The following is a 22,084-nucleotide window of genomic DNA, read 5'->3' as shown; positions in this document are numbered from 1 at the left end:
ACTGGCCACCTTTCTTTTGCTTATTGCTATATTTTTGTGTTAAACTGGTACTAATAAGGTGCAGTCAGTGCCCAGGAAGTATTAACAAGTGTAAAACTGACAAAATAATGAAGTATCATAAAATGTCCCTCATTATGCTGTATATTTTGCCTTTTCTTCCCGCATAATTTACTCAACCCTGCCGCATAATTTGACCCTTCCTTGACACAAAATTCCAGTGGCCCAGAGGAAGTGGGTGGAGCCAGTGGAGGAAGTGGGTGGAGCCAAGGAAAGTGAGTGTGGCCTTTGACAAACATTTGAGCACCTGTACTTCAATTTTTACAAATTAAGCACTGCTTATTGTTGCCTTTTACGCCCGAATTTTCAAGAGAAAGAAAATCAATCTTAGTCACAGAATATAAAACTTTGTGACCTTATTCTAAAACGTTGTCTCATGGGCATTAAATTCAGGCCTGGTTAGGATTATCATACATTATTAGCACTGCTTGAAAACATCCTAGAATTCTGCTGGGTCCATTCTCTTTCCCTATCGCTTTTGTACTGCACGTATTTTTTTAACTGCATATTTTGGTACAATGTATTCAACACCACAGGCGTTGTTATGAAACACAGACAGTAGCCGCGGCTGTTTTGATATTTTTTCCTGAGCTCCAGTTTCCCGGCATCACAGCAGTGAAGCGAAGCCCTACAGGAAAACCTCGTCCCCAGGAGGGGTGCTGCAGAGCTCAGGCAGAAGCTCTCTTGCTGGACATTGGCATGCAGGAGGCAGGCCTGCCCTTAATGAAAAATATCTACAGGCCACGTAGGTTGAAATCCACTGCACATTTGCATTCTGAGGCATCGTTTCCAGCTGCGCTGTTGATGAAAAATCATAGGATGAAATCAACATGACACTTACAATTTATTAAACCAACGAGCCAGTGCCCAGTAGGATTCTGAAACCGCCTATCAGGTAAAAAAACAATAAGAAAATAAGTGGAAATGTGAATTTCAGGCTTAGCCTCTTGGGTCTTTCTTTTAGGGGAGTACACGTAAACTATTTGAATACTGCAAGACCATTTCTTTGCAGATATCCTTCTCAAACTTCTTTCCTTAGAGACCTGAGAGTAAAACCTGTGTTTTCTGGTTAGTGACTGAGGAAACAGACTTTTATTTACATAATATCTATAGCTGTTTTTTTACACGAAGCAAGTGAGAGCAAAGGCAAATTTAAGCAAATTAAAGTGTAGCTTTAAAATCTAAATTTGCTTCATAAAGACATTATCTTGAACTTTCTTTAGCATAGTAATTTATTTGACCATCTGGGTTGTGGCACTGCATCATGTACTGTACTAGTTCCTAACTGCACCCCCTAGGGGCCGTATCATGATGAGATACCTGGCTCAGAGCAGAGCGCCTATTTCATTTTGGTTTCCAGGGTCCGTATTACATATAGGGATCACTGTCCTTATTTGTGTCACTACGCATCTTTAGATAAAGACAAACGCGGTCCCTAATGGGGAAGTGTACTCTTTGACTTTCACGCCAATCAATATGAAACCTTCATTAGACAAGTATTTATACACAATTTTTATTTCTTCATTTTAGAAACATATATCAAATTTTAACGTAAACATATTTTTTTCAAGAACGAGGTGCTCCTAATAATGTCTTGGTGCAGTGCAAGTGACATAGTAAAAATAAAGTGTGCCGGTGCAGTACAGATTGCAGATATATATATGCGACTGATAAGGATAGCTCGATATGTTCAGCTACACCCTGTATAGGAGTGTTGGAATCCTAAATCAAATTGTAAAACAGTCCACAGTAAAGATTGTCGATGTTTCGATCAACGTCAGGATTATTTATACCAGGGTGATCATCAGGATGGACATATATGTATAGGAGACATCTGAGAACAAAAGAATCATGTATCAATTGATTGTGTGAACATTGAATCAATGCAAAATAATAATAGTATGCATAATGTATTGACATACCAGAAAATGGGGGCAAATAATCACAAACTTGAAGGTGTGTGTGATGCTCTTAGTTCAGGGGTCTCCAACCTTTACTGCAACAAGATCTACTCATGTTCAATAAAAATTATGCTGAGTTACTACTATTATTAGTGTTGTTTAGAAAATATTACGTTAGTGGCCACCATATGCAAGACTGCCAGCGGTGATTGCCTTTGTGCATGAGACAGCAATGCAAGAAAGGTTTTATCAACTTGGAAAGTAGATATATTTTGGAAATCCCACCATTTTTCTCCAAATGTCATCTTATGAGCTCTGAAAACATTTTCAAGTTTAATACACTCTTTTCAGTTTTGGAATGCATATCTTAATTCATCTAAGTAATAGCCTACAATTTAGTAGGCTGTGCTGCATATAGGAGAGCTATTTACACGTAGGTGAAGAGCTACCAGTATCTTAAAAGCTACTAGTTGGAGATTCCTGTCTTAGTTATCCATCAATACAGTCGGGAGACTGGCAGGAAACATATTGAGATCAACGTACTGTGTGTATTAGGCGTACATTGCAGTTCATTTGCAATTCATAAGGACTCGCCTGATGCAGTAGATTGCAATCAAATACTGTCAAACAGAACAGTGGAGGGGAGAGTCTTATTGAAAATCTTTATTAGGATACATCCTCCCGTCTGCCTTTTAAATTGCAAATTATATGGAAACCAAAAAGGGGGGAATGGTTGCCCTATACAATCTTGTCACTAGGAAGTGGTCTATTTACACTTATCAAAAACTTAACCATTCGGGTAAGCATCCAACACTGTCTAAGGATCAATTAAATCAAGGTACAAATGTTTATTGGTGGTCACATGGAACGACCAATCTCTCCCAAATGGCAGAGTCTGTAGTGGATTAAGTGTCAGAATTGTCATCATATGATTATTAGGTATCAAACACATTTAGTCGATATTGCAGATAACTCACCAGAGGAAGTGAAAGAACGCCCAGGTTGGTGAGATCAATGAAATTAGACTGAAAGGGATCGTCCCATGGCGGCAGTCGATCACAGTACAATGTATCAGTAAGAATTAGTAAAAGTGTCTTAAAAGAATTCCAGAAACTATGCGGGAATGTAAATTAATGTACAAGAGTGAACCACTAATAACATCTAGGCACAAGAAATAAAACTATTTATCTTTCATGGCGGTGCTCACTAATTGACTTTCATGGTGGCGGAACAAGCCCTGTGACTCTCCAAATGGTGCTGCCTCTATTTTAAAATAACTAAAGTAAATTTTATACAATTAATATCTTAATTGTAAAGTATCAATGCAAACAGTTAAACAGGAGGGATTAGCCCCTTCTGGAGTCACAGGTCACTGTGTTCAATGTTGATCGATCGGTGTAGCTAAAGATAATCTATTCAGAAAAACAGTAAGGTCCTGTGCCAGCTCACCCACTCAGTCCAGCATCTCGCTGCTCGTATGCCACTGAGAGAGCTTGTTCTCACTCTCTACTGCCCACCGCTGCCTGCTGCATTCCTGCTCAGACTAGCAGTGCCCTCGCACAGCCTCTCTTCCTGCTAGCGCTCGAGCCCTGGTTAGTCAGCCTCCTTTATGTAGTTAGTCCAATGGTTTTGTTTTGTTATGTGACCATTATTGTTGTTGTGTAGTTTGTGTTTATCTGACCAGTACCACTGCTCTCCACTGCTGCCTTTTCCTGCTATTTCCCAGCCCTGATCCCTCCTTCCGCTACCCACCACCGAGCGCCTGCCCTCCCGCCCAGGACCTACTTAATGGAGGCAGCAGTGCGGCCGCATCGCCTTCGGAACCCAAAAAGAAAGCCTGTCTGTGCTCACCCATGCCTGGGCCGTGCCCAGGGCCAGGACCCCTGCCCCTCCCTCCACCCACTGCTACACCACTGAGGAGCTCCTGGCCCTCAACCTCGGACATCATAACAAAAGCTGCTACACTGCCTCCCAATGATCCACCACAGGACCATTCACCTCCCACCATTGCTGCTTCTCCTGAAGCACAGGTCTGCCATATTGCACTGGAACCCGCAACGCTACCACCTAGAAGACCATGAACAACCGAGAACCGCTATAATGCCTACTGTTAAATGCCCAATTCCTCTGCAAACACACAGCGGAAACCTGGGACACCATCACTTTCGTATCCCCAGACGTTGCCTTCATCATGAAACATGAGTCATCCTCTCCGCAAACAGCAACACTCAAAGACTGCAGGTTTATACAATGAGACTGCACCAACAAACACGGCGGGGGCATCGCCATCATCTTCAAATAAACCATCCGATGCAACACTACCAGCAACAGCCCCACTCCGCTCATGGAACACCTCAACTTCCAACTGCAGATCGACTCAAGACCACGTTCAGAGGTACCCTCATTTACAGTCCCCCGGGACCCAGACCGGCTTTCTGCGATGCCATTGCCAACCTCATCGCCCCCAAACAATCAACTCCTACAGCCACATCCTACTGAGCGACCTCAATTTCCACATCGACAACCCCAATGACTGCAACTCCACTTCCCTCCTAGAAAATGTGAACAACATCGGCCTCACTTGACTGGTCACCGAACCCACGCACAAAGCCAGACATACATTTAACTCCATTTTCACCTCCAGTGACAGAATCAAATTCAGCCACGTCACAGAACTACAGAACTCACCTGGTCCGACCAGACCATCGTACACTTCACTATCTCCGACGCTGAACACACCATCACTAACCACCACAGCTCCTCCCACCGCAGCTGGAGCAAGCACCACCCAACCTGAAAATTCATCAGACCTTGACCAGGCCGTCCAGAATTTCTCAGCAGAATTTCTCCACATAGATCACCAAAGGTGCAAACAGAGTCACCCTGGTGAAACCAGCAAAACAAAAAAAAAAACTCAAAACAAGCCAGCTGGTACACCACAGACCTCTGAACCACAAAGCGCAAATGCTATGGAATGCCACAAGGAACACCTCTGACAGAGCCACTCACAAAGCAGCCCTAAGAAACTACCACTTGCACATCAAGGAAGCCAAGAGAATTGCCATCACAGCCTGCATTGATACAGCGTCCAACCACACAAAAGAATCTTCAAAATAGTCAAGGAATTCTCCAACCCTGCAGCCACAGAGAACACCATTCATCCCTCCCAAGAACTCTGGGACACCCTCTAGGACTACTTCCTCGGCAAGATCTCCACCATCTACAGCAACTTCGACCCCAACCTAAGGCCATCAACCTCATCAGCCTCATCCAATCAGTGCACACCTGCTGGATGATTACCACCTGGTCTGCGCTCACCACTCAGACCACCACAGCCATCAAGTCGTCCAACCGTCCACTCCGGGACACCCACCGACCACTGCCCCCTCCGCCTCTTCAACCTCGGAACCAACACAATCAGCCTAGAACTCACCAGCATCATCAACACCTCCATCTCCAAACCAGTCTTCCTGGACAGATGAGAACACACAGACGTCAGTCCCTCCTAAAAAACTCGAAAATTCTGAACCAATCTCCCTGCTCCCGTACCCAAACAAAGTACTCGAGAAGACCATGAACCAACAGCTCACCGAATACCTGAAACAAAACCTCCTACTTGACACCTCAAAAACAGGATTATTTGTAAAGCACAGCACTGAGACCACTCTGATTGTTGCCACAGATGATATAAGAGCCCGCCTTGGCCCTGGAGAGACTGTGGTCCTGATCCTCCTCAACCCCTCTGTGGCGTTCAATACCGTTTCCCACCAAACCCTCAGCAACCGACTCTACAACATCAGCATACAACAAAACACCCTCAAGTGGATCGGCTCCTTCCTTACTGGATGCACAAAGAGCATCTGGCTGCTTCCCTTCACCTACAAACCAAAGGACGTCATATGCAGTGTTCCCCAATGATCATCCCTCAGCCCCACTCTGTTCAACACCTACATGACCCCCTCACAGATGTTGTCACATTCCACAGCTTCAACATAATTTCATACGTGGACGACACTCAACTTCTCCCTCGCTCACCAAAGACCCCTTCACCGCAAGAACCAACTTCTGTGACGCCATGACCAACATAGCCAACTGGATGAAAGACAACTGCCTTAAACTCAACTCCGACATTACAGAAGTACTGATCTTCGGAAATAACACTTCCGTATGGGACCACCATAACTTCAATGTTATCCTATGGGAGAAGAAGGCCTTCTAGTACTGGAAAACTAATTTAAGCGTTTTACACCACATATTCCGTTCTCTGGCTTCAGTCCAAGTTCGCCTACCAATCAGTATCCACCCATGCAGAAGTTGGTTGACTCCCACGCCCTTGCTATGTTTCTTTTAGCCACTCCGGCCGCCAGTCTCAGCCATATTTTTTTTTACTTGGGGCAGTACTGCTCTCCTATGATCCCCAGGAGTAACCATTTGGCATTGAGCGGAACCTCCATCTCCACTACCCTTGCCATTATTGTTGCCACCTGTGCCCAGCAGCCCTGCATGAGCTGGCAGTCACAGACGATATGGAAAAAGGAACTCCCACACCCCTACCTTCATACTGGGGATTCCACCCTACCTATTCCGTACCGGATCGACTGCGCATTGTAGACCCTATGGACCACCTTAAACTGAACCAGGCTAAACCGTACCCTGATAGCTGATAACCAGGGGGCCTGGAGGGCCTCTGCCCAGTTGTCGTCGTCAAGCGCCCCACATCCCCATCTTATGCTGTCCTCAAGGGACCCAACAAATCAGGAGAATTATTTATTATTTTCTTACAGATCAGTTACACTCCCATTGTCATCAGATCAGTATTCGGTCCTCCAGTGGTGAGGAGTCGGGCAACTGATCCCCTTCCAACAGATGACAACGCAGGGTGTGTCCTAACTGCACATATCTTAAACTTTATGACTCCGCTAGGTCAAACTCCCCCTGCAGGTTTGCAAATGTTATGTAAGTCTGATTTCCCCAGACGTCTCCCAAATATGCCCTACTTTTTTTAAATACATTGCACCCTGCCCTTTGAGCTGTTTAGGCCCTACCCTAGGGGTGACTAAGGTGAACTAAAATGGCAGGTTGGAGCCTAGCAAAAGGTTTATCTTTGAGGTGAAATGGCAGTTTAAAACTGCCCTACAAAGGCAGGCCTGACACAGGTTTGCAAGGCTACTTAAGTGGGTGCCACAACAAGTGCTGCAGGCACACTAGTAGAATTTAATGTACAGGCCCTGGGCACATGAAGCACACTTTACTAGGGACGTATAAGTAAATTAAATATGCCAATTGGGTAGAAGCCAACGGTACCATGTTTTAAGCAGAGATCACAAACACCTTACCACTGGTTAGCAGTGGTAAAGAGTGCACTGTACTAAGGCTAGCAAAAATGAAGTCAGACAAAACAGGATGTCTGAAGGCAAAAAGTTAGGGGCAAACCACACCATGGATACCAGGTCTAACAGGCCCATTTCACCACACTGACGGTGTGGCTAGGAGATTTATTTTCTATCACTCTGGCATTAGGTAGTGTCACGGTGTTGAAGCTGAACACCCTGATTGTGGGATATTTGAAATATTCCTCTAGCTGTTAAGGTACCAAAGATAATGATATTTTAAAGTTCTGTCTTGGCCTGAAACCAAAATCCGGGTTTCATAGTTGCTAGAGGTAACTGATGGTCCAATATATTCTCCTGGTTCCAAAAGTGCTAGCACCACCAGCAAATATGAACCACTTCCAGCCTTTCACCAGTTCTGGACCAATAACCTTTGTTAACATAGGTGTACAATTAAGGACGTCCTAGTTCTATCAAAAGACTTCCCTTGACCCCTGTACAAGAGTAGAGTGAAGTAGACGAGACACACAGAACCTGTTCTGTAAACATATTTTGCTGCACTTGCGTAATCACAGGAGCACTGAGCAGAGTATGAATCTTTTTAAAAAGATTTGTTTGATTATTTAAATCCCTTCCAATTTTTTATAATGTTTATGGTCTGCTCTCACTAATGAATATTCCTATTAAGTTCAACGATGCATATTACATAACGTGATGATAACACTTTGCCCAGGTCAACATAGACTGGCCTAGAGTACCTAGAGTTATTACTAAATCTGCATTGGTCATACTGATTGCCATGCTTAAATTCTGATTTGCTAACATAACCAAGCTTAGCGGGATCATTGTTCTAACTGTATTATATGATTCTCATATGGCGAGGGTTGAGCGAGGTGGTGGTGGTGGCAAAGACGCTAATACTGGTATCTCAATGATGCCTAATGAGCCTCCATCTTGTAAGTGGTGGTACCCTGATGGAGGGAGGCTACTGCCTCTCTCCATCATAGTGAACATCAAGCTCTCATTCGGAAATGACAAGGCAGCTAGAGCCCGTTTCCTAGACATGCCATCCTTACATTCAATATTTTATCTCCATTTGAAAACAAATTCAATGTACTTACTAATTAACGCATTTTGTTATAGGGAGCAAACCATGGAATGAATAAAAGCTAAATTGTGCTTGCAGACACATGCACCAGTATTCTTCATACATGTATAGTTTTTTTTTGCCAGACTCGTCATCTAGCTGACCTTCGCCATCTCTTCAATACCTGGCATTCCTAGTTCTCTTGACCTTGGATCTAGAAGGCCTTAATGAGGTACTGCAACCTGTAAACACCAGTCACTTTCTTAGCTGTATCGCGTGCTCGTGGCTCTGAATTGACCGTTCGATGTTCCTCTGTGGCTGCTGCAATACATATGACACCCCACGTGTGGTGTGCACAGGCCTAGGGGTGCTTCTCCTGCTGTTTTCCTCTTTATGCGGGTGCTGCCTGTTTCACAATGCTCTATTGCACAGAACAACCACAACTAAACCCGGCTTTAAAACGGCTATGACAGAGGAGAACATTTCTCCCTGGTTTGGTCGATGTAATCTTCGAATTTGTAACTATTCCGTGAACCTCACCAGAGGTGACACACCACAGGCGGATGTTACTAATCTCCCAGGCTCCTACTTCATGGAAGAGAATTCCTCTTCCCTTCGGCACAGCCCCGTCGTTCCGAATAAGAATGAAAACTTTTCTAATTTCCATGTGGTGTCGATGCGGTTTCTGTTTAAACTCCTAGTGCAAAAAAATGCAATATGGAATTCAGAAATGTGGCAGATCCAGTCGCGACTCTGATCACATCAGACAAGGACGACACAAGAGCTGTCGATAGAGCAGGGACTGTGTTTCTGCAGATAAATCATGCCTGTAATGCAAGTCTCTTAACTGTTGAGCAGCCTACCATTTTAGAAAAGGAGGGCGTTGTTTTTATGTGTCATCCACACTAAACTACATTTCATGAACATGGAGTCCTCTTGTTTAAATCAGAGCAGAAAACTTGTAGTAATTATAGCTGACCCCAGTGACCTCCCACCAACTAAAGCAGCACAACAAGCTCATTGATTCAATGCAGGTTGTTTTCAAGACAAATAAAAGACAATACGAAGCCGGTGCCCATTTACCAGCACTAATAGCTGGAAAGGAAAAGGTGGCACTTGAAATGAATGGCTCCCTATGAAAGCTGAGGCCCTTAGGCATGGCCGACTGACAGAAGTGGAGACCTTAGGGCTTATTTACAAGCCCCCTGCGCCACTGGTACATCACTATTTACCATATTAAGGGGGATATTTACAAGAAAATGCAGGAGCGCTGTATTGTGCCAAATTTGGCAACGCCGCCCTCTGGCATTTTCAAAACGCAGAGATACGCCTTATTAACAAAAGTACAGCACATCCCTGCATCTACCCTACTGCTGACGCTAATAAATCTGCCTAGCGCCAGTGCAGGCACCTGGCTGCCCTGTTGCAAGGGTGTCTGAGCTGCAGGGGCGATTGTTTCATTCATGGTGATTTGCTCTGCACACATAGAAAGAGCAAAAAACGAGGAGAAATTAATAATTTCTCCACGTATCGCCATCCTAAGACCAGGTATTACCGCACCTTCGTTTTTGGTGCTCCCCAGCCATGTAAAACTAGGGCAGCATCAAAATGCAATGGGTGTTGTGGTGGAACACCCACAGCAACACCCATTGCCCGCCCCTTTGCCACAGTGGACTGCTGCGGAAAGGGGCATATTTACACGGTGGCATTATGCCACGTTAAGTGGCTTAGCGCCACCTTGTCAATATGGGGAATGGCAGACCACCTTAGTGTCAGAAAAAGTGATGCTCCGGTGGGCTTAGAGGCCTGTAAATACGCCCCTAAAGTGACGCACCGGCAGTGCCAGGGTCTTGTGAATAAGCCCCCTTGTGTGCAACAGCATTCATGAACCTTACAGGCCTGTACATTCACCCTTGTTGCTTCTTTAAAGTATAAGACATGCTTACGCTGTACTGAAGTGCTTGTGCTCACCTTTAATATCTATCGCCCTTAGACACATGTTGACAGCAAGTATTTCGCTTGAATTTAGGCTAGATGAAGCATATGACTTCAAGAGACTTGCTCTACTTGACACTACTCTTTGTACAGCAACTAAATCATGGGGAAAATCAATGAAAGCAAACTATTGATTAACCCCGCAGGATCAGAAAGCGCTCCTTTGAGATGCAATACTTGAAGCAGCCTCGAAGTGGAGGCACAATTACTGGACCAAAGAGTACGTGGCCCCCACTCACCGCAAGGTGCGCATGTTCAGAGGGCCTGTATTTTAAAAGTAACACTCCCTGTGAGATGATATGCATAGGCGCGTCCCAAAGGAGTGGCGGGTTCATTAAAGCAAGCATAGCCTAATGCCGAAATTCAGAATTAGAATGCGCATTGCCTGCTCCCTGCAGAAGAGAACATTGCTCGCTGAACAATCAGACAACTGTGAGATGTGGACCGAATACTTCAAAGAAGACAAGTCTTGACTTTGAAATTGAAAGAGACTTTTTTTTTCATGTAAATCCCATATGGGCCAGAACCACATGATTGTTCTTTTATTCATGCAGCCGGGTAGTTGCCTTCTTCTTTTCCCTTCATTTATTTTTCTGTGATTTTGAAGCCCAAGAAAAAGAAACATAATCATCTGCAAGGAAAGGGGGTTTTCCTTACTACTTTTGATGTCTTTTCCTCGAGTAAAAAAAATATAATTGAATATATTTTTGCAATATAAACTTGTTGACAAGTGAATACGTTTTTACCAATGTAAACTTTTCCCCAGACTCTGGTATATGGGAGCCACCATAATCTTAAACTTTTTAGCATTCTGCCTTCGATCTAAAATGTTCCAAATTATTCCATTACACGAGCTTGTGCTTGCAAAGCAAAAAAAAGTTACATTGAACACAAGGTGGAATTAATTGTTCGCTCATTTGCACTGTTAAATGTATCTAAAGGAATTAAATTTCTTATTTGAGAAAATACGCCCAGCATATCTAATTTACTAATGTACTATTGAATTCATTAGCCCATTGATGGGAATCAATTATAACTCAGACTTTGCCAACTCCCTATATTTTAATAATTTTAATCTTTATTACAATATTGGAATACTGAGAGCTCCATTGAAGACAAGGGAGTGCTCCGGGCTTCTACTGGCTGGTAGAAGCCTGGAGAGCAACATTCCAAAGTGTTTTTTCATTTCACAGATGTTGCAGTGAACAAAGGCCTCTCGGAGCCAGAGGGGAATGAAGCCCCCTCGCGCTCCAACAGGCCTTTGTTTTTGTTACAAAATAGAACACTCTTCCTTCTAGGCACTGAATGTTCTAATAGCCTTAGAGCCCTCTATAGCAGGTCCTACTGGCCATTAAAGGCCTGCTCCCTTGTTAAAGGTCCTCCCCTTTGGTTTGGGCCTTTAACGCTGGAGCGGGCCTTTAATGACTGGTAGAGCCCGCTACATCGGACTCAAAGGCTATACTAGAACATTGGAATGTTGGGAGCTGCATTGAAGACAATGGAATAGCTCTGGGCTTCTAACTTACGGTAGAAGCCTGGAGCTCAACATTCCAATGATGTCCTTCGCAGCTGTTTCTGTGAACAAATGCCTCATGGAGCCCGAGGGGATTGGAATGTTGGGAGCTCCATTGAAGACAATGGAGAAGCTGTGGGCTGCTAATATAGCCTTATAGCCCGCCGTAGCGGGCTATACCGGCTATTAAAGGCCCGCTGCAGCGTTAAAGGCCCGAGCCGAAGGCGAGGGACTTTTAACAAAAGCAGCGGGACTGCTACGAAGGGCTATAAGGCTATTAGAACATTCTGCCACTAGAGGGCAGAATGTTCTAACAAATTAAACAAAGGCTTCTCGAAGCTCGAGGGGATTTAAATCCCCTCGAACTTCGAGAGGCTTTTGTAAAACATTGGAATGTTGCTCTGCGGGCCTTTACCGGCCCGTAGAAGCATGGAGCACTCCATTGTCTACAATGGAGCTCCCAACATTCCAATGTTCTAATGGCAGATAGAAGCCCGGAGTTCCAACATTACAATGTTGTTCTTCACAGATTTTCCTGTGAACAAAGGCCTCATGGAGCCCAAGGGGATTTCAATCTGTTTGGGCTCCGTGAGGATTTTGTTTTATTCGTTAGAACATTCTGCCCTCTAGTGGCAGAATGGTCTAATAGCCGTATAGCCCTCAGTAGCTGGGCCATTCCGGCTTTAAGGTCCCGCTCCCTTGTTAAAGGCCCTTGCCTTCGCCTCGGACCGTTAACATGGAGCGGGCCTTTCATGGCCGGTATAGCCTGTTATGGCCGGCTGTAAGGCTATATTGCCACCTGCTACCGGTGACTGGAGAGCCGCAATTGTAACCAAGAAATTGAGACTTTACTGAAGACCTTTTACTATGTCTAAAAGTATTATATTTGTACCCTAACTATTTTTGTTGGATTTTTATGTAGCTTCTTTTGGTGTAGATGTTTTGAACTCACTCAATTAAATAATGAATCTTCATAATAAGAATTGGCCAATAGATCTTTTTTTTTTTTTTTACCATTTTGATTTTATGTTCTACTTTGTGATTATCAAAGTTTATGTGGTTTCATGTGTTCCTGGGTCAAAAGGGCTGCTACCAGAAAGAGTCATCTACCTTGCAAAGCTAAACGCAGCCGTAGTTCTAACGTTTTCCCTAAACAGGATAGCTTGATTTTCCCTATCCTACATGAAATATCTAAATCAGTAGAAAGCCGTAATGATGTTAATGTCTCCAGTCACAGCAGCAAGACAAAATTAAAATGGCAGGATGTTGCTTAGTGCATTACCAGTCATATTCCAATATGACTAATCACTAAACAAATGAAACACAATATGGTACATTGCCACCAGACCACTTTAATTTTGGTCAATGAGTACTTCAGAACCAGGAAGAGTGCACAGATTACGAAAAACATCTGTGGAACATTATAAATGGTAGCAAGCACTAAAAATGATTGTCACATGATTTATCTCTCAGAATAGATACGTCAAGCATGGGGTCCCACAAGGCTCGGCTATTAGCCCAGTTCTTTTTAATCTGTATCTTCGCCCACTTATCGCTCTGATAAAATCCTTTGTTATTGATGTTATAAATTATGCAGCCGACACCCAGCTCGTCTTCTCCTTTGAGGGCAATAAAGCAGTGCCTCTGGAGAAATTCCACAGCTGTATGCGTAAAACAGCAGAATGGCTGAGAGAGATCTCACTACAATTTAACGGGGATAAGACCGAAGTTCTCTGCTGTGCTGCAGGTAAAATCCCTCGATCTCTCCCAGTAGATTTCTGGCCAGTCTCTGCTAACAATCCTCCATTACCCGTCAATACAGTGCGCAACCTAGGAGTGTTAATAGACAGTAATTTACAATTGGACTCTCAAGTAAATAAAACTGTGAACACCTGTCTATCTCTGCTTCGAGCTCTCCGGAAAATACTTCAGTTTTTACCTGCCTCAGCTAGACATCTAGTGGTGCGGAGTATCGTATTAAGCAGAATGGACTACTGTAATGCACTTCTTCTGGGTGCCCCAGCTTCCCTGATAAAAAAACTGCAAAGAGTACAGATTATGGCGGCTAAGCTTGCGTTAAGTCTACCACGCAGAGCCTCTTGTCGTAATAATCACTCCCAAGCGGGTATATGCTGAAGAAGTGTTTAATCGTCGGAATCCTTCAGCCTCTCCTAGTGAGATGCCAACATACTCAACGTTCTAAACGGAGCGCTCGCTCCAACATTCTACAGCAGGGCACACCCAACTGGCGAGGGAAAGGAGGGGGGGGAACAGGGGAAGGGACCAAGTCAAATTACAACACATCTCCCTGCGGGGCAGAGAAATACACAAAATAACATTTCATAAGAACATACCTCATGGATGGGGTAAAAGGATGGAACCTTACTTTGCAAAATATCATCCTGGAGCGCCTGTAATAACATGTGGTGCAAGGAAATACATAAATGACATTTCAATGAGAACATGCATATGGGATCGGGGGCAAGAGGATGTAACATTTTTTTTTTGAAAAAAAATTAACATCATGGAGCGCCAGTACTAACATATCTCCCAACAAAGGTTATAGGAAGAGATATAGGATTGCACTCCCCTCATGGCCCTCCCCATAATGGCAGCCAAGTGACCCACAAGCTGGAGGAAGGCTTAAGGCCCCATTTTGTAGTTCGATTGCCAACTCGGAGGTTTCCGTACCCTAGCCACTCTGAGTTCCCTTCCACCAGGAGTTTCAGGACTGCGAACATCATCATAGGCAGGTTTGGAACCAGTGCTAGGACACCTCGCTATGTTGTCCATACTCCATGTGCCTCCATCTTCCAGCACCACTGAATTGTTGTTAACCCGAGTAATCCTCAGTGGCTTAGAAAACGAGGAGAATTTGGACTTTGACAGGGATGGTTTCTTGACCACTACCCACTGGCCTTCCGACCATATTTTCTTTTGGGAAACTCCCCAGCGCTTGTCGTACCTGTGCTTATACTCTTGTTGGTGTTTGTGAGTTTTCTCCAACACAGCGTCCCTGTCCACCCACACGGGAGTTCCTCCATTTAGCCAGTTGGGAGTGAGTTTGGAACCCGGGTTTCTCCCTTTGAGAGATACCAACGGTGACACTCCTGATACTGCATTGGGTGATGTATGATACGACCACAGCATTTTCCTGATGGCTTCCTCCACCGGAATCTGGGAGCTCAAAGCAAGCTGGATGGTGTCCTTTAGCATCCTGTTCGCCCTTTCAACCAATCCGTTGGCCTTGGGACAGTAGAGCGGGGTCTTGATGTGTGAAATGGCCAAAGTGGATAAGAACTGTTTCATTTCCTCTGACGTGAACTGAACTCCGTTGTCTGTTATTATGACCCCCGGTATGCCCTCCTTTGAAAAGGCGTCTTTTAAGAAGTTCAACAATGAAGCAGTGGTGATAGAGGATACCATTTTCGTTACGATCCAATGAGAGTGGTAATCTATAAGAACAAACATGAATCTATGGGATTGGTTAAGTAGATTCAGAGGCCCAATTATGTCCAAACCCACCTTTTCCCATGGCACGGTAGGGACCTCCACGGGGATCAACGGTGCTTTGCGGACAATCTTGGTTTTGTCACAACAACTACAGGCTGCGCAGTTCTTCACTTGGTCCTCCACTAGCGAATCCATCCCAGGGAACCAGTAGTGCTGCCTGATTTTGCTTTTCGTCATGCTCCTCCCTGGGTGACCCTCATGGGCGATCTGTATTAGCCTTCCATACATGTTTTTTGGAGGAATGATCTTACTCCCTCTGCATATTTGGTTCCTTACCAGGGACAGTTCGTCTTGCACTGGCCAAAAACGGCGCATGGACTCTGGCACCTCATGCTTGTTAGCTGGCCACCCCTTGCTTATCAAATTCTTCAGCGTAGCGAATTCACTGTCCTCACTCACGGATTTCTCCCATTCCTCTGGATTGATGGCTGGAATTTCAACCAAAAGGATGGTCTCCTCTGGTGGGTTATCTATCATGTTCCCATTGGTCGCTGGTAGTCTGGAGAGACAGTCCGCTACTCTATTTTCACTTCCTGGAACGTATACCATGGTGTAGTTGAACCCTTGTAGACTCAACACCCATTTGGAAATACGTGGAGTGGTACTTTCCAACCGTTTAGTGGAGAATAACGGTATCAAAGGTTTGTGGTCCGTCCTCAATACGAACGGGATGCCCCATAGGAAATACTTGAAATGGTTTATGGCCCAGTAGCATGCCAATGCTTCTTTTTCTATGGTCGAGTAGTTCAGTTCGGCATCTCTCAGCGTTCTAGAGGCAAAAGCGATCACCGTTTCCTGGCCGTTGGTCCTCTGCGTCAGGGAAGCTCCCAAACCCTTCGCGCTGGCGTCTGTAGTGAGAGTTGTTCTGGCCTCGGGATTGAAAGCACTCAGAATTGGTGCCTCGACGATGGCTTCCTTAATGAGTTGGAAAGCTGATTGGTGGCCTTGGTTCCAAATAAATTCGGACCCTTTCTTCAATAACTCTCTGAGGGGATGCACCTGATCCGCAAAGTTCTTGATGAACTTTGACATGTATTCCGCCAACCCCAGGAATGATTTGAGTTCCTCCTTGTTTGTGGGAGCAGGAGCTAGTTTGACGGAGTCCACCAGGCTGGATTTTGGTTTAATTCCCTCACTCGAGATGGTGTGGCCAAGATAGACTACTGATTCCACCCCGATTTTACATTTGTCCTTCTGAGTGGTGAATCCTGCCTTACTAAGTTTGGTCAGCACTGCTTCTAGCGTTCTATTGTGTTCCTCAGCTGATGAACCGTGGATCAGGATGTCGTCCTGGAAACATAGAACGTTTTCCAAGCCTTGCAGAATGTGTTGCATGACGCGTTGAAAAACAGCAGCCGCAGACGCCAGGCCGAAAGGTAATCGGGAAAACTGGTAAGCTCCATGAGGGGTTATGAAGGAAGTGAGGGGCTTGGAGTCTGGGTGAAGAGCGACCTGATGGTATGCCGAGGATAGGTCTAGGACTGTGAAGACTTTGGCCCCGTGGATGGCTGACAGCATTTCATTGATGTTGGGGAGGGGATGTCGGTCGACCCAAATGTTAGAGTTCAAGTCCCTGAGGTCAACACACAGACGAATCCCTTTGTTACCCCCTTTGGCTGCTACCACAATGGGAGCCAACCATTCCGAACTCTCGATCCTCTCAATGATCTTGCATTCTTCCAATCTGTCCAGCTCCTTCTTAAGCGGTTCCCTCGTCAGCAGTGGGATAGACCTTGGTTTGTGGATGATAGGTCTGGCATTGGTTTTAAGTCTGATTTTGTGGAGAAAGCCTTTTAGGAGTCCGAGTTTATCAGTGAATACCTCCGGGAATCGATTGCATATTTCCATTCCGACGTTGACCCTGTCGATCAGGTACACAGGTTCCGGTGCGTTGGGGTCTAGTTTGATTCCTAAGTCCTTTTGGTGTTTCCACCCCAGCAGGTTGGAACCGTTCCTCGTGATGTAGACCTTTCCCACAGTTGATCTATCTTTAAAGTTAATGTTCATGAGTCTCATTCCAACCAGTGGTATGGGATCTTGATTATAACCCCCTGGTTTAATGTCTGGAGGTAGAAGACTAGAAACATTTGTTCCAGAATTGGCCAGGAATGTGGCTTCATTAACGAGGGTGTATGGAGAACATGAGTCTGCGAAAACTTCATACATAACGTTGTCCAGAAATATCTCGCATTTGGGGTAGGTAGTGCTGTTACCTTCTGAAAAACTGGACACCTGGAAAACTATATCCTCACTTGGTTGCTGTTGGTCTGGTTCACTGCTTATCATGTGAGTGACAGGGTTTTTTCCACTGTGGCACAATTTTGAGAAATGGCCTCTTTTCTTGCATTTGCTGCACACAACTCCCTTTGCAGGACAGCTTATGCTGTTGGCCAGATGATTGGGATTACCACACCTGTAGCATTTTAACTTACTTCCTGATGCAGTGTGTACTTCTGGGCTGGACGGTGAAGGTTTGTGTTTGTGGTCTCTACTAGAGATTTTGTGTATGTTGTTTTCCGCTACTTGTTTTACCTCCACAGCCTCTTTCATCTCATTCATACAGTAAGCTGTATGTTCTATGCTCTTAGCGATGTCAACGGCACGTTTTAGATCAGGGGCTTCTGCGAGGAGTCTTTCTTGGATCTTCTTGTTACAAGTACACCTTACAAGCTGATCTCTAATTAGTGACTCAGTCAACATCCCAAACTCACATGTTGAGGCTAAACCTCTCAGAACAGCAATATAATTTATAACTTTCTCATTTTTTCCTTGAATGCGCATAAAAAATTTGTGGCGTTCTAATACAATATTAATTTTGTCACCAAATTGAGCTTCTAGTTTCAACAGTGTTAGCTGATACACATCACGTTGGGCCTCCCCTTCGCCCCCCTCACCCTCATGTGCATCTTCAACCATAGAATCCGGCAGGTCTTCAAAAATATCTCTCCCTTGCTTCCCCAGGTTATGCAGAAGAACATGTTGTTTCCGCACCGCAGAAAACCTGTCACCCCCAATTGCTATGAGATATGATTCAAACAGATTTACCCATTTCTTCCATGGGATCACCGGATCCCCACTCTCATCCAGAAACGGAGGGGGTTGAGACATCGAAAAAGCCGACATGGTGAAAATAGGAAGAAAATATACAGGTCCAGGGAAAAGGATGACAGAGGGAGGAGAAAAGGTAGAAGAGGTGAGTAATGTAAAAGAGCGAATAGAAAAGCTGACACTGAGAAGGACCCAGAAGAGAGTGAGAAAATAAGAACAATCACAGTCCACTCCCCAATGAAATGATTAGACTAAAGGCAAGGTACAGAATAAATACTGAGATGAGTGGGCTGAGCCTGTCAGCGAAGGTTTCACAGCAGGCAGGATGAAAAGAGTCAAGGCGCGCTGCGCAGGATCCCCAGCAGGGGGAGCAGCGCTGAAGGAACAGGGAGCAGTGTCTGACTGGCGGGCAGCCTCACAGGAGTTCAGTCAGGAAAACCAGTAGGAACAGCAGGAAACAGGAAATGCTGGAAGGGAAAACGACGTCGCTTCAACACTGATTGGAAACTGAAGCTCTGGTCGCTTCAACTCTGACTGGAGACCGAAGCTCTTGTCACCATGCGAAGACCGTCCTTTCAGCTACAAAGCGCCAAAGCGTCAAAACACCGTTTCTCCAACCCCGGGGCAGTGGCAGAACGAATGACACCCCCGCCCTGGACTTGCAACCATGGGTCTGAAAGCGGAATGAAGAGCTTCCTCACTGACAGCAGTCAAAACGAGTTCACCGGAGCCAAACGTAACGCTCTGTGAATCACACAGTCAGTCTTACAATAAACGACGACACGTCTCTCACCGCATTACAGTCTACTGCAGCAAAGTCCGGAACGGCTCCACGCTTCAGGGCATCCGGTGACAGCCCGCTGCGGTGAACGGGGACATCCGTGAAAACCAGCACAGGATGGATGACAGCTGAGCTGAAATGACTGCCAGGAGAGGCGGAAAGGCGCTGGGGGAAGGATCCGGACCGTCCCCAGTACGGTAAGGCACTCTCGTCGCCAAAAATAATGTCGTAATAATCACTCCCAAGCGGGTATATGCTGAAGAAGTGTTTAATCGTCGGAATCCTTCAGCCTCTCCTAGTGAGATGCCAACATACTCAACGTTCTAAACGGAGCGCTCGCTCCAACATTCTACAGCAGGGCACACCCAACTGGCGAGGGAAAGGAGGGGGGGGAACAGGGGAAGGGACCAAGTCAAGTTACAACACCTCTGCTTCACTTGCCCTTAAGGATCTACACTGGCTGCCCATTGCGCAAAGAGTCCAATTTAAGGCACTCTGTATTGTCCATAGGGCAGCACATAAAAACGGGCCTAAGTTGTTGCAGGGGAAATTCTTATGGTATTCTCCTGCTAGATGCCTGCGCTCTTCCTCTGCCAACCTGGTTTGTATCCTTCTAGTCAACAAAGTTCGAATGGGTGGCAGATCTTTTAGTTCTACAGCATCCGGACTCTGGAACGCTCTGCCTCTGGAGCTTAGACAACTGAACATTCTTCTGTCACGTTTCAGGAAGGAGTTGGAAACCAGACTGTTTCCCAGAGATTAGATCCTTACGTACTCTGATTAGATACACATAGTGGCTAATTGGTAATCTAAGCGCCAGGATATCCGTTGGGTGGCAGCTGGTCTATACAAGTATTCCTTACATTGCATTGTATTACATTACATCAAAGAGATAGACTTGACAAAAAATGAACTAGCAAAAGGGTAACAATTAAGTAGGTGTTGTGACCAATTAGCTAGCAATGGAAGGGTGACAGACGTTATTGTTAATTTAACAGGAAGCACATTCAGAAGGAGCATTTTAGCAAACAACAAACAGCAGTGGCATCAGGTCCCTAAGATTAGGACCCAATGACGATATCAAATTCACATCAATTTAAAAATAAGGAAATTTCATTCAAATAAATAGGCCAGATCATAGTATCTCTCCAAATGACTATGAGTCATGTATTTTAAGAGGCAATTCTATTCAACACATAGGTGCCCGGATTTGCTAACATTTTGCATCGTTGTTATGCTTCTTTTTTTGGTGCTGCCATGACGCAAAATGCTAGCTGAGATTTACAATGCCATGAAAGGAACGATTTGTGTTGCCTTGCATGGCTTTGTCGAAAATAGTTGCTCAATGCAGCATCTTGCGCTGTGTTGTGCTACACTTTGCCGGGTAGGCATTACACAGGATGGAGCATGGGCATTCCCATGCATTCTCCCATGTAGTCTGACACAAATCCAGATTTACTAAAGGCAGTAAACTCAAGTTTGCACCAAAATGGCATGATTACCCAAGAGAGGCGTAACAAGAAGAATAATCTTCATTTCTCCTTCTTACTTCCTCTTTCCACATGCACTGCATTCTGCAGTGCAAGTAGAAGTAGGAAGATGCCTCTAAGGACTGTTATTTTGCAGCAAGGTATCCCATGGCGGAAGGGTGCCTGCGTTGGCGCTTGGCTGCCTGTAGTGCACAGAGCAATGAGAGAACAGAAGTGTGCCACATTTTAGTAGATGCGCTGCATTTCCGGTCGCTCTCTTTCTTTCATGCAACGCAGCGTAGCAAGTTGCCTAGCTGTGTTGCGCTGCATGAAAGATTAGTACATACGGGCCCACAAAGTAGTTAATCCACAAAATAGTTGCAAGCTTTGGTTTTCAGGCCGAGATAAGAGTGCAACTACGTCTTCCACAACATATTTAACAATTCCTCACCACCTTTGCGTACAGAGTTGAACAACTCGGGGATGTTTGTCTACCTGATGGACATTCTTTTAAACAATTATAAATTGTTTGAGCGATATTCAGTTACTGCATATGGGTTTCTGGACAGTAAAATATGAATTCTATAAATAATAGAAAAGAAACTCCAGGTAAAAAAATACCAGGTGAAACCAACCAACAGCTTATTTTAATTTCCAACTGAGATCAAATTGATTTTTTCGTATAGCAGTTCAATACACAATATGCTGTCAAGTAAATCCAATACACTTATTTGTAATTGTCAGTGCTTAATGTTTGCTGGTGGTTTCAGGTGATGGGCATTGGCACACAAAGAGGGTACACAGAGATGGAAAAGAACTTGAATAAGTGAGTTAAAATGATTTGAGTGCAAGGTGGTGGAAAAGAGAGGCAGCTTTGGTATTGGGCAATACTAGCATTTGGCAGTACTGGCAGCCAGGGCCGGACTGGGAACCGAAACTGGCCCTAGCAAACTGCTCGGCCGGCTCCCATGGGGGGGGGTGGGGGTGCGGCCGAGCTGTTTTCTAGGGCCGGTTTTGGGCGATTTTGTAACAGGGGAACGATATTGCTGGCCCCCAGTAACTAAATAACGGCCCGACCTAGGAGCCCTAAAAAAGACCCCCACCCTGGCGCCGCTACAGCCAGTCCGGTCCTGCTGTTTTTTTTTAACAAATTAAGCACTGGTAAGTGACTAATTGGAAATTTCACCAACAGAAAGTTGCCCACCAAGAAAACAAGCATTGGCATAGCCAATAGGTCTCGCCTTTGGGACCTTATAAGTGTTTAGCCATGCAACAGTTACATAACTAAATACTTATAAGGTCCCAAAAACAAGACCTATTGGCTATGCGAAAGTGATGGCGATCGCGATCAAACATCAAATCATGAAAGTAATCGCGGTCAAGCGCGGCG

General features: G+C 45.0%; 1 protein-coding gene across 2 annotated transcripts in view; it reads right to left on the bottom strand.

Annotated features, from left to right (window-relative positions):
- Window positions 1-22,084, bottom strand: part of VWC2 (von Willebrand factor C domain containing 2) — a 556,254-nt gene that overhangs the window by 222,234 nt on the left and 311,936 nt on the right. The window lies entirely within an intron of this gene.

This window comes from Triturus cristatus, chromosome 5_2 (genome assembly GCF_964204655.1).
Source record: "Triturus cristatus chromosome 5_2, aTriCri1.1, whole genome shotgun sequence".
Lineage (NCBI taxonomy): Eukaryota > Metazoa > Chordata > Amphibia > Caudata > Salamandridae > Triturus > Triturus cristatus.
This window is presented reverse-complemented; position numbering and strand designations above follow the sequence as displayed.